Raw genomic sequence first — 15,529 nt, 5'->3', positions numbered from 1 at the left:
GATGCATCCTCTTCCTCTTCTTCTTCAGAATCTCTCATGATTGATGATCTGCCAAGCACTCTGGCAGTGATCTTCTTGACCCTTTCCTTCCTTTTCTTCTCTGCCACAACCTGTTCTTTGGGTGCAGATCCCAAAGTTTCTTGAGTGGATGTTCTGGCCTTTGACATAGGAACTATCTTGGCAGGAATCTTTGTCTTTATTCCTGGCTTAGCGGCAGCAGCTGTGCCATATTCCTTTTTCAGGACTTTCCTCTTTGAGGTGGCCTCTTCCTCAATAGCCACATAGTCCTCAACCTCAAAATCCGAGGTTCTCTTCTTTCTGGTCCTGGTGGCTGCCTTAGGCAAGTTGCTGGGTGTACTCCTGCTTCCCTCATCAAAGCTGCTAGAGGGACTAGTGCCCTCACTTATGTGAACTTGCTCCTCAGACTTGTTCTGACTGTCACTATGGTCTGACATGATGCAAACACTGACAGCAGACCCTATGAATAGATTATAGATGAGGTAGATTGGATGAGCATCACAAAGTACAGAGGTTTTTGCAAAAGAATGGGTTAAAAACTTAGTTTTAGTTTTCCACAGAAAGCATTTCGGATCTACCGATTGGAAAACTTGGTGATACCAAAGCAACTTTTGGAACCTAAACTAGTGAACTCGGTCAGACCGAGTCATAGTTTAGTGGCACCGAGACTGCTAGGGTTTCACAAAGAATTGAACTCGGTCGCACCGATTTGCAATTCTCTATCAGACCAAGAATCACATGTGCAATGGCCATGGCCAAATCGGTGGAACCGATTTCAACAACTCGGTTGGTCCGAGATGATTTCGGCGGAAACCTAACCCTAAATTTTCAATCCACAACTAAACTACAGAGTGATTTCGCTGGATAGAGTGATCTCAATCATGGCAAGATACATGGCAAAACAATGAGCTAGGAATCGGAGTGAGATTAGCACAAGGATCAAGTCCATACCCTAAGTGCGGCGATGGACCTACTACGGCGGCAACGGCGGAGACGATTTCCGTTGATGGCGGCGGAGACCAGTGGTGGGAGGCAGCTGGCGATGATGAGCGCGGGCGAAGGGGTTCGGAAATTTTTCCAAATTTTGGCCCAAGGATATATATAGCCTGACGCTGTCGGTGTGACCGAGTGGAACAACTCGGTGGCACCGAGATGCATAACTGCAAGGAGTTACTGCAACTCGGTGTGACCGAAAAGTTCAAATCGGTTGCACCGAGATTGAAAACCTAGATCGACTTAGTGATCTCGGTATGACCGAAATGGATGAATTGGTCAGACCGAAACGCACAAAGAAGTTTTGGAAGTTTAAGTCTATGACGAATCGGGGACTCCGAGTTCTCCTCACACAGAGTGGTTCGAATCTGACTTGTTCAAACTTTGTGATGTAGCATGAATAGAGTTTGAGACAAGAAAAACATAGATAGCTAGAGAAGGTTCTTAGGCATTCTTGTCCATCCACTTGCCAAAAGAAAAAGGAACCAAGCAATCAAAACAACAAGTGGATGTCCTCGAATGAGTAAATTATGCAACCAACATGCTCAAACAATAAAATGGCAAATGAAATATGTGGCAAAGCATGCACAACAAATTCTAGCATCTATGAAGCAATTGGCGATGACTAGGTCATCTATATATGAGTATATTGACTTAGGAGTCAAATGAGAACATTTGATCATAGGTCATACTCATTGTTTAAGCACAAGTGGGGTTACCACTTTTACATCAAGCGTTGTTGTGTTCACACCATTAGAGTTGCTTTAGCTCAATTTTAGAGTAAAGCTCCCCCTAGATGTGAGATCCCCCCTAAGAGGGATGAACTAACCTTGGGTTTTGTCGATGATGACTTCATGTAGGTGTTGAAGATGTGGATTCTCAATGGTGATGTAGATCATTTGGAGCAAACCTTTGGAGTGAGTTGCACTTTCAATACCTACACAGGTTAGTCCCACAAGTAACAAACAAGGATATCCATAGACATAGAGTGATGCACACACAAGATGATGTCTATGAAAGCATTAGGTTACCTTGTCCCTTGTCTTACCAACAAGAGGGTTTGTGACTCCTTGAACTAGTGCAAGATGTGGAACTTGATTGCACTTGTTCTTGCCAAAATGATAAGAGTGAAGCATGTTGGCGGAGTCAGCCTCAGGAACTCTCTAGTTCTTCTTCTTCGGGATCCACATCATCTTGATGGGAATCCTTGGAGTTGTAGTTGTACTTGATGAAGTAGAACTTGATGTAGTCTTGGGAACCCACTTAACCAAGGCCTTGGGTTCTTCTTCAAATGCATCAATTTCCTCTTGAAGCTTATCCTTGCCTTTTTTCTTGTGGTCTTGTGGTGGAAGATCATCTTGAGCTTGTGTCCCTTTGAAGGAAGTAGGATCATACTTCTCTTGTTGAGGAACAAATTTCGTCTTGGGTTATTGATCTTCTTCCCACTCAACTCCATTGGCATTGAACTTTCGTTCAAAACCAACACCTTGGTTCTTCCGGTGCCTTCCTTGCTTGCGTACAATTTCCTCGAATTGCTTACTCCCGGCAAGGCTCTTGTAAACACCTTTCTCTATAATTCCCTTCAATAAACTATTTTCTTGCTCAAGTGTAACTTGGCTAAGAGAATCATTAGTGGAATCAAGAGAACTACTAGAAGCAACAACATTGGATTTAGCATGATTATTGTCACTACTAGAGGAAGAATCATTCTTGTTCTTGTTACTAGACTTGACTTGAGGCATGTAAGTGGATAAGAGTAAACGCTTGGCAATGTAAGAAGAACTTTTCTTGCGAAGATCATCATTGATTGCCTTTAAGAACTCATGCTCTTGCTCAAGGTTGAGCTTTTCAAAATGTAATTTCTCATGAGTCCTTAAAAGTTCTCGATGATCTCCTAAGATAGTTTCATGAGCTAACTTAAGAGTGTTTAGTTCTTTAGTTAGAAACTCAATCTTCTCCTTATCATTGTCATTCGTTTTATCTTGATTAGCATGATTAATTGACGTTTCATCATAGTATTCATATCTAGAGTTCTCAACAAGTAAATCATCATCACCTAACAAGTGATCTTCATCACTATTGAAATCAACATACTCGGGGTGTGATACCTTTGGGCCTTTAGCCATGAAGCATCTTCCAAGTCCTTCATTTGGTGAATCAAATATGTCGTAGGAGTTGGTTGACACAAGTGGTAGACCGGCAACACCTTCATCTTGAGTATATTCGGAGTCGGAGTGATACCTTCTCTCGGAGTGATTGTCGGAGTCGGAGCCGGATACCCATTCACCAACATGAGCTTGATGTGTTCATTTTGTGTAGCTCCTTGATCACTTGTCCTTTATTTCTGAATCCTTGCTTCTCCGGGATGTTCTTCGTTCATAACGATCATCTCTACTCCTTCTCTCTCTTGATGGTGATTCTTCTCTTCTACTTCTTCTTTTTGGAGAATCTTCTCTTCTCTTGTAGGGTGCCGTACACTCATTGGAATAGTGTCCGGGTCTTCCACAAATGTAGCAATTTCACTCTTGACTAGAAGATCTTTTTTCATTGTAGGACCTTGACTTGGAACTTCTCTCTTTGTTTCTACTCTTGTAGAACTTGTTGAAGTTCTTCACCATTAGGCTCAATTCTTCATTGAAGGTTTGTTTCTCACTTGATGATGTGGGAGCTTCACATGAGGCTTTGTAAGCACCACTTGACTTGTTATGGAGCTCCTCCTTATCCTTGAGTGACATCTCATGAGCAACAATTCTTCCAATGACTTCCGTTGGCTTGAGATCTTTGTAATTGGGCATCATTTGGATCAATGTGCATACGGTATCATATTTTCCGTCCAAAGTTCTTAGGATCTTGTTGATGATGAATTTGTCGGTCATCTCTTCACTTCCTAAGCCAGCGATCTCATTTGTGATAAGAGCAAGCCTAGAGTACATTTCAGCGACACCTTCACCATCCTTCATTTTGAACTTGTCAAGCTGACTTTGAAGCAAATCCAACTTGGATTCCTTGACGGAGTCGGTACCTTCGTGCATATCAATCAAAGTATCCAAAATTTCCTTTGCATTCTCAATACAGCTGATTTTGTTGAATTCTTCGGGGCACAGTCCGTTGAAGAGGATATCACAAGCTTGAGCATTGTATTATAGCATCCTCAACTCTTCCGCGGTAGCTTCACAGTTCGGTTCTCTCCCATCAAAGAATTCACCTTGCAAGCCAATACACACAATAGCCCATACGGTGGGGCTATGTCCAAGAATATGCATTTTCATCTTATGCTTCCAACTAGCAAAATTAGTACCATCAAAGTAAGGACCTCTACGGTGGTAATTTCCCTCGCTAGATGCCATACTCTCCTAGGTTGTGAAACCGAGGCTATGACTACCAAAAGCTATGGAAATCAAAGAAAATGGAGACCAAAGCTCTGATATCACTTGTAGGATCGAAAGTATGTCCACAGGGGGGGTGATTAGACTACTTGACCAAATAAAAACTTATCATTCTCCCAATTTTAGTTCTTGGCAGATTTTAGCAACTTTGGACAATTCAAGCAAGCATGCGAAGAGTATATGAGCAGCGGAAAGTAAAGCATGCAACTTGCAAGAATGTAAAGGGGAGGGTTTGGAGGATTCAAACACAATAGGAGAAACGGATGTTTTTGTCGTGGTTCCAATAGGTGGTGCTATCGTACATCCACGTTGATGGAGACTTCAATCCACGAAGGGTAACGGTTGCACGAGTCCACGGAGGGCTCCACCCACGAAGGGTCCACGAAGAAGCAACCTTGTCTATCCCACCATGGTCGTCGCCCATGAAGGACTTGCCTCACTAGCGGTAGATCTTTCACGAAGTAGGTGATCTCCTTGCCCTTACAAACTCCTTGGTTCAACTCCATAATCTTGTCGGAGGCTCCCAAGTGACACCTAGCCAATCTAGGAGACACCACTCTCCAACAAGTAACAAATGGTGTGTTGATGATGAACTCCTTGCTCTTGTGCTTCAAATGATAGTCTCCCCAACACTCAACTCTCTCTCACAGGATATGGATTTGGTGGAAAGAAGATTTGAGTGGAAAGCAACTTGGGGAAGGCTAGAGATCAATATTCATATGGTAAGAATGGAATATCTTGGCCTCAACACAAGTGTAGGTGGTTCTCTCTCTCAGAAAAAGTAAGTTGGAAGTGTAGGTTTGTTCTGATGGGTCTCTCCATGAATGAAGAGGAGGTGGAGGGCTATATATAGCCTCCACACAAAATCTAACTGTTACACACAACTTGCCAATCTCGGTGGGACCGAATTGATAAACTCGGTCGGACCGATTCAGCAAATCTAGTGACCGTTAGGATTTTCGGTGGGACCGACATGCAACTCGGTAGGACCGATATGGTTAGGGTTAGGGCATAACGTAATCTCGGTGAGACCGATTACACAAACTCGGTGAGACCGATTTTGGTACTAAGCTAACCAGAGAGTTGGTCAGATAAACTCGGTGGGGCCGATTCGCTCATTTCGGTGAGATCAAAATGTTACGAAAGGGAAACAGAGAGTTTACATTGCAATCTCGGTGGGACCGATCGCTCATCTCGGTGGGACCAAAACATTACGAATGGAAACAGAGAGATTACAATCCCATCTCGGTGAGACCGAGATCCCTATCGGTGAGACCGATTTTCCTAGGGTTTGTGGCTGTGGCTATGACATCTGAACTCGGTGGCGCCGGATAGAAAGAATCGGTGGGGTCGAGTTTGACTTTTGGTTTAGGTCATATGTGGATGTGAGAAAGTAGTTGAGGGCTTTGGAGCATATCACTAAGCATTTTGAGCAAGAGCCTCATTAAGCAACACCTCATCCCTTCTTGATAGTATTGGCTTTTCCTATAGACTCAATGTGATCTTGGATCACTAAAATAGAAAATGTAGAGTCTTGAGCTTTGAGCTTGAGCCAATCCTTTTGTCCTTAGCATTTTGAGGGGTCCACTTTTCTCATCCATGCCATGCCAATCATTGAGCTTTGTTGAGATATTAATCTTGAAATAGCATTAGCTCAATGAGCTATACATTTTTAGGAATTACCAAAACCACCTAGGGATAGTTGCACTTTCACATTGCAAACATGGCAAGTGATATGAAACCGGTTTCAGACTTAAGAGGAAAATCATACATGGCAGGAACAGATTCATGATAGCAACTTTGCAAGCTTGTGTCACTCACCACAATGCATTTCATTGCATAACCAAGCAACCAACAGTAAGAAGACACATTTATGAAGCTAAACATGGCAAGAGCATATTCATAGGGTGCATGGATCACTAGCAAAACACATGGCAAAAATGCACTTCCTGTTAACAGACTGACAACAATAATATTTAGCAAAAGGAGAGCATGGTAATGACAAGCTACAGTAATAACAAAGGCATTTGTTACGGCATATCTCTCTCAAGGTAGTTTTGGTGATTGATGACAACATGTTTGTGGACTAATCATGTGCTTTGAATAGTTCACAGATTCACCCCAGGCACGAGACGTTTTCTTCCCTTCGGAGTGTCTTTCAAGACGGTCTAGCTCTTTCGTTTCTCTCTCGGTGGACTAGTTGCGTAGAGGGCACCGTTCTATCAAGAGGGGGTCCGCTGGGGTATTGCATGGGTGGAATCAACACGTACACATCATCTTCTCACCCTCCGAGCTTTTCCATTCCTTTGAAGAGAGATCTCCACCTTTCTTTGTCATGTATGGGTCCTAGCGGTAGTACCGCGCAACCCAGCCGTAGTACCGCTGAGGAGCCACAAGCGGCAGTACCTGTAACGCCCCGAGACCAATGTGCTAGGTGTCCTCCAGTTATTCGCTGTTGTTGCCTTGTCATTGCTTGCGTGTCATGCATTGCATATCATGTCATCATGTGCATTTCATTTGCATACATGTTCGTCTCATGCATCCGAGCATTTTTCCCGTTGTCCGTTTTGCATTCCGGCGCTCCTATCTCCTCCGGTGGTCATTTCTACCTTCTTTTCATGTGTGGGGGTTAAACATTTCCGGATTGGACCGAGACTTGCCAAGCGTCCTTGGTTTACTATCGGTAGACCGCCTGTTAAGTTTCGTGCCATTTGGACTTCGTTTGATACTCCAACGGTTAACCGAGGGACCGAAAAGGCCTCGTGTGTGTTGCAGCCCAACACCCTTCCAATTTGGCCCAAAACCCACCTAAACCTGTTCCATCATCTCGGTCATTCGATCACGATCGCGTGGCCGAAAACCGCACCTCATTTGGACTCTCCTAACTCCCTCTACCTATATATATGTGATCCCCTCCCCAAAAATCGCGGTACAAACCCTAGTCTTCGTCCTCCTCGCGCCACCGGACGCGTCCACCCCGCGTGCCGGACATGTACGCCGCCGCCCTCCTCCAATCGCGGCGCGCCACATCGCCCAACCCCGCCGCCGGTCAACGCGCCCCGCCGCGGGCCGAGGAACCCAGCTCGGGCCCTCCCGGCCCGAATCGCCGCCGCCCGTTCTCCTCTCACCCGCGCCGCCCCTTGGATCCAGGAGCCGCGCCGGCCACCGCGTGCCTCTGCCGGCGTCCGCCGCCCGCCGCCTTCAGCATGCTCCAGTTTTTCTGATATCTATTTCAGCATGGTCCAGTTTTCACCAAGTCTGTGATCTGATTATGTTTTTGCCATGTTCACATGCTTGCAATTGTGTTTTCTGATCCCTTTTCGCTCAAGGTCACTAAGGGACTTTTGTTAAGCTCTTTGAGTAGCTCAATGCCATGCTTTACTTTACCGTGTTCAGGTCATGTAGCATAGTGTTTTCATGCTCCAAATTGTGCTACCTGATCTGAAATTCCAGACAAGTGTTAATTTCACTAAGTCTGAGATCTGTTACCAATTGCACTTTTGCCATGCTTGTTTGAACCTGTTAATGGATGAATTGGCCGTAGCTCAGTGTTCATCTTTTGTTAAGCATCATGAATGGATCCCTGCCATGTATTTTTTTTGCCATGTTTGAGTGATGTAGCATGTTCATCTTGTTGCATTTAGATGACTACTTGCTGTATATCGCAGACCGTTGTCATATTCGAATCGCTTGCCATTTCCAAACCGTAACTCCGATTCCGGTGATCTTTATATCGTTTTCAAGAGATTTCGTCTCATATTTCCAGTGGCACACTTGGATTTCCAAGTTGAGGCCAGGTTCAATCATTCCTTGTCAAATCATGCATATGCATCGCATACCGCATCCCGCATATCATACCATGTTCATGTGTTGGTTGTTTACTATGTTGTGTGCTTCTTTCCGGTGTTTGCTTCTTCGGGTTGGTTCTGGTAACGTCGCGTTTTTGAGGACCCGTTCGTCTACGTCCATTTGCCTTCTTCACGGTCTCGTTCTTCTTCCTTGCGGGATTTCAGGCAAGATGATCATACCCTTGAAATCACTTCTATCTTTGCTTGCTAGATGCTCGCTCTTTTGCTATGCCTATGCTGCGATACCTACCACTTACTTATCATGCCTCCTATATTTTTGAACCAAGCCTCTAACCCACCTTGTCCTAGCAAACCGTTGTTTGGCTATGTTACCGTTTTGCTCAGCCCCTCTTATAGGGTTGTTAGTTGCAGGTGAAGATTGAAGTTCGTTCCTTGTTGGAACATGGAGATGTTGTTCCTTGTTGGAACATGTTTACTTGTTGGGATATCATGATATATCTTATTTAATTAATGCATCTATATACTTGGTAAAGGGTGGAAGGCTCGGCCTTATGCTTGGTGTTTTGTTCCACTCTTGCCGCCCTAGTTTCCGTCATATCGGTGTTATGTTCCCGGATTTTGCGTTACTTACGCGGTTGGGTGATAATGGGAACCCCTTGACAGTTCGCCTTGAATAAAACTCCTCCAGCAAGGCCCAACATTGGCTTTTACCATTTGCCACCTAGCCTTTTCTTTCCCTTGGGTTAGGCCAGCCCAAGGGTCATCTTTATTTTAACCCCCCTCCCCGGGCCAGTGCTCCTCTGAGTGTTGGTCCAACTGAGCGATGTCCGGAGCTACCAGGGGCAACTCTGGGCTGGCCCACCCGACGTCTGGCTCATCCGGTGTGCCCTGAGAACGAGATATGTGCAGCTCCTATCGGGATTTGTCGGCACATCTGGGTGGCTTTGCTGGTCTTGTTTTACCATTGCCGAAATGTCTTGTAACCGGGATTTCGAGTCTGATCGGGTCTTCCCACTAGAAGGTCTATTCCTTCGTTGACCGTGAGAGCTTGTCATGGGCTAAGTTGGGACACCCCTGCAGGGATTTGAACTTTCGAAAGCCGTGCCCGCAGTTATGGGCAGATGGGGATTTGTTATTGTCCGGTTGTAGAAAACCTGAAGTTAACCTTAATTAAAATGCATCAACCGCGTGTGTAACCGTGATGGTCTCTTTCCGGCGAAGTCCGGGAAGTGAACACGGTGTTGGAGTTATGCTTGACGTAGGTTGTTTTAGGATCACTTCTTGATCATAGACTCTCGACCGTGCTTTTGCTTTCTCTTCTCTCTCTCATTTGCGTATGTTAGCCACCATATATGCTAGTCACTTGCTGCAGCTCCACCTCATACCTTTTACCTTACCCATAAGCTTAAATAGTCTTGATCGCGAGGGTGCGAGATTGCTGAGTCCCCGTGGCTCACAGATACTTCCAAAACCAGCTTGAAGGTGCCGATGAGTCCGTGCAGATGACGCAACCAAGCTCAGGAGGAGCTCGATGAAGATCTTGTCCTTTGTGTCATTTCGTTCTAGTTGATCAGTAGTGGAGCCTAGTTGGGGTCGATCGGGGACCTTTGTCGCATTTGGGGTTCTTCTTTTATTTTGGTTCCGTAGTCGGACCCTGTTTGTATTTGGATGATGTAATGCTTTATTCATGTATTTGTGTGAAGTGGCGATTGTAAGCCAACTATGTATCTCTTTCCCTTATGTATTACATGGGTTGTGTGAAGATTACCTCACTTGCGACATTGCTTTCAATGCGGTTATGCCTCTAAGTCGTGCTTCGACACGTGGGAGATATAGCCGCATCGAGGGCGTTACAAGTTGGTATTAGAGCCTTCCCGGACCTTAGGAGCCCCATTGCTTGATTGTTTTAGCAGCCGAGTTGTGTCTACAAAAATGTTTTGGGCCATTTAGGAATTATATATCGGAGAGTTTAGGAATTCTTTTTACTTCCCAGTCTCCTCATCGCTCTGGTAAGGCATCCTGACGTAGAGTTTTGACTCTTCTCTTCTCAAATTTTACTAAAAAAAATTTAAGGATCACGCGGGTATCTTGGAATCGTTCCGATGGTTTTGTGACGAGAACATTGTCTTGGTGCCTCCTGTCAGGGGTTTTGTGGCAGTGTCCCGGGGAGTTGACCTCTCAGGTGTTGTTGTCACAATTTTATCGTTGCAGTTCTGGAATACCTGAGTTTAGTACGCCGACACCGAAAATCTCTTTTATGCAGTTCGTTGGTGAGATAACCTCGATGCCACCCAGTACTGGGGCGGGAGTTCAGGAGTATTGCCATAACTTGTATAACGGATGCTTTTCGAAGGTTGAGGTAGATGGTTTCCGAAGTTTTTCTTGGTTATGTGTTGAAGGATGGATACAGCTGGATGTAGGATTTGCTAGTTTTGGGTGAGATATTATGCTTCCCCTGTATCCCCAACACCTGATTGCATAACCGAGAAAAATTCGAGAGTTTATAAGTGGGAATTCAAGTAGTTCTTAGGATATCTTTCCGACAGATGTATGATTTGAAATTGGGGTTCGACGTCTAGTGGTCCGCCTATTCACGGTCAGTTTTACAGTGGCCTTGTTGTGTCTTAAAGAGTCCTTGGCTATGCCGACTCGGGGACGCTTCGTATGGCATGTGCACTGCCTTGTACATGATGGTGTTGTACGATCGAGCCCGTGTAGGCCCCACCACGAAAACTTCGGACGAAATCTCTATCATATGTTTCTTCCGGCTTATTCTGCAAGGCAATCCTTTGTTTTTGTTTTGAGTTGTGGTATTCGAGTTGCTTCGAAGTCAAGAGTTGATTCCATACCTTTCCTAAATGGTGTTCTCATACTCCGATGTGAATACCAATCCTTCATGACAATCGAGATTGTCATGTTAATTCTTTTTTAAACCGGTGTGTTCTCTCTTCAAGTGGGTCCGATCATTTCAACATCCGCAAGATCACCTCTTGTTTTTTTTCCAACGTTGTTCGTTTCATCCGTCCTCAAGTTGCCTTTGTTTTTCCCGCCCACCCACCCTTTTTCGTCAAGGACTCAGATTTCTTTATCAAGTATCCTTTTATTTTTGTGAAGTCTCTCCATTCTTTTCCATCAATGTTCTTACCCGGTGGTTTCCATGAAGATGTTCTACTAGTTCGTCATTCTTCATTCTTTTCATCTCCGGTGTTTTCAAGTCAAGCTTTGTTGATCATATCCTTTCCTCGTTTTCAATGTTTTCTCATGCCGTTGCACCTCATTACCATTCCACTTCTCGCTATTCAATTGTTCCAGAGTGTTCAAGATATCTCAGAAGGCTCGTCTCGTAATTCAAGATCCGTTCAACTTATTTCGATTTTGTTATCACATCCAAGCCATTTAATTCAACCGGTGCAATCCTCTCTTTTAAATCATTTCAGCGGTGTTTCTTTTGAGTGGGCCCTAACCCATAGGTCTTTTCCCAGGATCTTACCAGACTCTTCTTATTTTCCCGAAGCTATCCTAAATTCATTTCAAAGTTTGACGTAAGAATGAATTATCATCAGTCAAATGTATTTCTCCAAGATCTTTCAAATTCTTTTCATCGTTGGCTCAACCTTTCCATTCTTTATTTCGGAGTGCCTCAAAAATTCATGGTGGTGTTTCTCGTCATCATTCTCGGATTTTGAAGACCAAAGAAGATTTTGCCTCCATATCTTATCCGTTCTCTCAAAGATTCGTGGTTCTAATTCGAGGCCATCCTCTCATAATTGTTTGAATGTGAGAATTCTTTTTAAATATCCGGAGCAAATCAGGAGCCTTTTTCAGTTTGTTATCCGGAGTCCATCATCTCAAAATTTATTCATTCTCAGCCTTCAGTTATCATTCTCCAATCTTATCGGTGCTTCGTTCAAGCGATCTTTAATCAGTTCGTGATCCCTTCATTCTCATGGATCTAAATTCTCTCAAGCATCTTCATTTAATTGCTAATCCTTCCCGGTGTTTCTTCATGTTTTAATCGTTCTTTTCAATTCTTATGGTGGTTTGCTCAAGAGTGCTCTTCCTTCTTCATCATATCAATTCATTCGTTGTTTCAATCCTACCGGTGGTCCATTGAGTTTATGCTATATCTATCTTAATCCTTTTCAAAGAGAATAAGTAATATGTTGAAGCCGTTGATTGTCATCAATTTAATTGGTGAAGGATAGGCATAATGTAATTCTTATTCTTGTTTCATCGAGTATTCAATTCCTGTTTTCCGGAGTGGCTCATTATACTTATTCTTGGTTCCAATAGCTCATCTTTATTTCCCGGAGTTCCAAGCTCTAATTATCACGGAGATCCATCTAAATCATTACAAGGTTTCACCTTGTGTTTTCAACTTCTCTTTCTTTTCGTTATCTTTTGTTTACCGGAGTTCTTCATGAAGGTTCTACATGATGGTTCATCAAGGTTTTATATTCCTTATCGAAGTGTTCATCGAGATTCTTTTCTAAGGAGCTCAAGCATTCTCATCTGGCAATCCGGAGTTCAATCTTTCTTCCATATCATTGGAGATGGTATTATGTCATTCTTAATAATTTGAGTTCATGTTTCATAACTCACATGTTGTTATGAATGAGGTATTTTAAATCCATCAATCTCGTCGTTGGAGCTATCTTGGGTTATATTTCACCTAAAGCTTTCCCTAAGGATTGTTGCTATCTATGGTGCTCATAAATGATCCAATGTCTTCTTTTATCCTTCCGGTGAAATAGGTTTTCTCGTCTCCTTGTTCATATCAATCCTATTCTTTTCCCGTGAGTGGCAGGTGGTCACCTCATGATTTGAGATGTATTCCATAAGACCATATCAAGCTTATTCTTTTCGTTGTTGGTTTTCCAACAACTCCATTCTACCATTTGTTGTAGGCATGCTCCCTCAAGATCTTGTTTCTCGTCGTTCATTCCATTCCATTCTCTTTTCTGTTCTGGAGGCATTGTGATGTTGCTTTCTTCAACAATCATCTCGTTTCATCTAAGATCAAGTTCTTTCCTGTGCTTATCCATTTAACCGGAGTGTGTGCCCGCTTCTCAAGTTCTTTCTTTTTATCAAGTCTTGCTTATCTTTCCAACCGGAGTGCTGTTAGAAGTTGTTCTTCCTTGTCTCTCTTTTCTAATGGAGTGTTTTCAACTTTGTTCATCTTCGCTATATGCTGTCTTACAATTTGTTCAACCTTTTCAAGGTTCTTTGGTTTCACTCGTTTGTCAAAGAAGCAACTTAGTCTTACCTCTTCTCTTTCTATTCCGTTGTCCCTCCGGTGCCATTCTAGATCTCGGGACGAGATCCTCTCGTAGTGGTGGAGTGTTGTAATGCCCCGAGACCGATGTGCCAGGTGTCCTCCAGTTATTCGCTGTTGTTGCCTTGTCATTGCTTGCGTGTCATGCATTGCATATCATGTCATCATGTGCATTTCATTTGCATACATGTTCGTCTCATGCATCCGAGCATTTTTCCCGTTGTCCGTTTTGCATTCCGGCGCTCCTATCTCCTCCGGTGGTTATTTCTATCTTCTTTTCATGTGTGGGGGTTAAACATTTCTGGATTGGACCGAGACTTGCCAAGCGTCCTTGGTTTACTACCGGTAGACCGCCTGTCAAGTTTCGTGCCATTTGGACTTCGTTTGATACTCCAACGGTTAACCGAGGGACCGAAAAGACCTCGTGTGTGTTGCAGCCCAACACCCTTCCAATTTGGCCCAAAACCCACCTAAATCTGTTCCATCATCTCGGTCGTTCGATCACGATCGCGTGGCCGAAAACCGCACCTTATTTGGACTCTCCTAACTCCCTCTACCTATATATATGTGATCCCCTCCCCAAAAATCGCGGTACAAACCCTAGTCTTCGTCCTCCTCGCGCCACCGGACGCGTCCACCCCGCGTGCCGGACATGTCCGCCGCCGCCCTCCTCCAATCGCGGCGCGCCACGTCGCCCAACCCCGCCGCCGGTCAACGCGCCCCGCCGCGGACCGAGGAACCCAGATCGGGCCCTCCCGGCCCGAATCGCCGCCGCCCGTTCACCTCTCACCCGCGCCACCCCTTGGATCCAGGAGCCGCGCCGGCCACCGCGCGCCTCCGCCGGCGTCCGCCGCCCCCCGCCTTCGGCATCCTCGTCGCCGGCGTCGCCCGCTGGGCGCCGGGTCCGGCGCGCCTCGCCTCGGCTGCCCCGCCGCCGCGGACCTCGTCGCCGGCGCCGCCCCACGCTCCGGCAGCCGCGCCCGACCCCTCGTCATCGCCGGCGCACCTTCTCCTCATCTCCGGCCGCTCTCCGGCGAGTCTCTCCGGCGAGATCCGTGCTGCATCGAAATCCGTGCCAAGAACCCTAGATCTGGAGGTCTAATTTCTACTAAGTCCCTGAGTTTCCCACGTTTCAAATGCACATGTTCATAGCATCGTAACTCCGTATCCGTAGCTCCGTTTTGGACATATAGCATATCACAATGTTCGTCTCCGAGAGTACATCATTTCATCTCATTGCATCATTTTCATTTGAGCTCATCTTGATGCCCGAAATGCTGTTGGAAGAATGCTATTTGAGATAATTGTCAGATCTGCTGCTCCGATTGGATATTTGTCATTTTTGCATGATTATTGTGCGCATGATATGCCCCTGAGCTCTTCATGTGTTTTGTTATATGCCATGCCATCTTTCCAGAGGTGCAACCCATGTATTTTTGTGATGTGTGTGGTGACTAGCACAAGCTTGCAAAGTGGAGCATTCGTTAATGCTGATTTCAGGGACTTAGCATTTCTACTAAGTCCTTGACCTGTTTATCTCAATATGCCATATGTTCATGTTGTTTCCTAGTGATCCGTGCCTCTTTTGAGGATGATAAATAAGGATGTTTTGTTAATCTTGTAGTGCTCTATCCATCCATGTCTTTGTTTGCAATTATGGAGCACCCTAGCTTGAGTCAATCGAGCTCTACTTTTGCTATTTCGTGAATCTGGGCAGATTGTCTACTTGTTAGCGATTTTGCCGAGGATGTTGTAGTTGATCCGTGCATGCTATGTTATTGTTCTTGCCGTGTCTAGCTTGTATTTTGTGTATTCTTGATGGGTGTATGCTTATATTGTCATGACTTGCTCTGTAGTGAGTGCATCGAGCTCGTAAACATGCCTACTTCATATCTGTTTCAGCATGCTCCAGTTTTCACAAAGTCTGTGATCTGATTATGTTTTTGCCATGTTCACATGCTTGCAATTGTATTTTCTGATCCCTTTTGGCTCAAGGTAACTAAGGGACTTTTGTTAAGCTCTTTGAGTAGCTCCATGTCATGCTTTAC

The sequence above is a fragment of the Triticum aestivum genome, chromosome 5A (assembly GCF_018294505.1).
Source record: "Triticum aestivum cultivar Chinese Spring chromosome 5A, IWGSC CS RefSeq v2.1, whole genome shotgun sequence".
Lineage (NCBI taxonomy): Eukaryota > Viridiplantae > Streptophyta > Magnoliopsida > Poales > Poaceae > Triticum > Triticum aestivum.
This window is presented reverse-complemented; position numbering follows the sequence as displayed.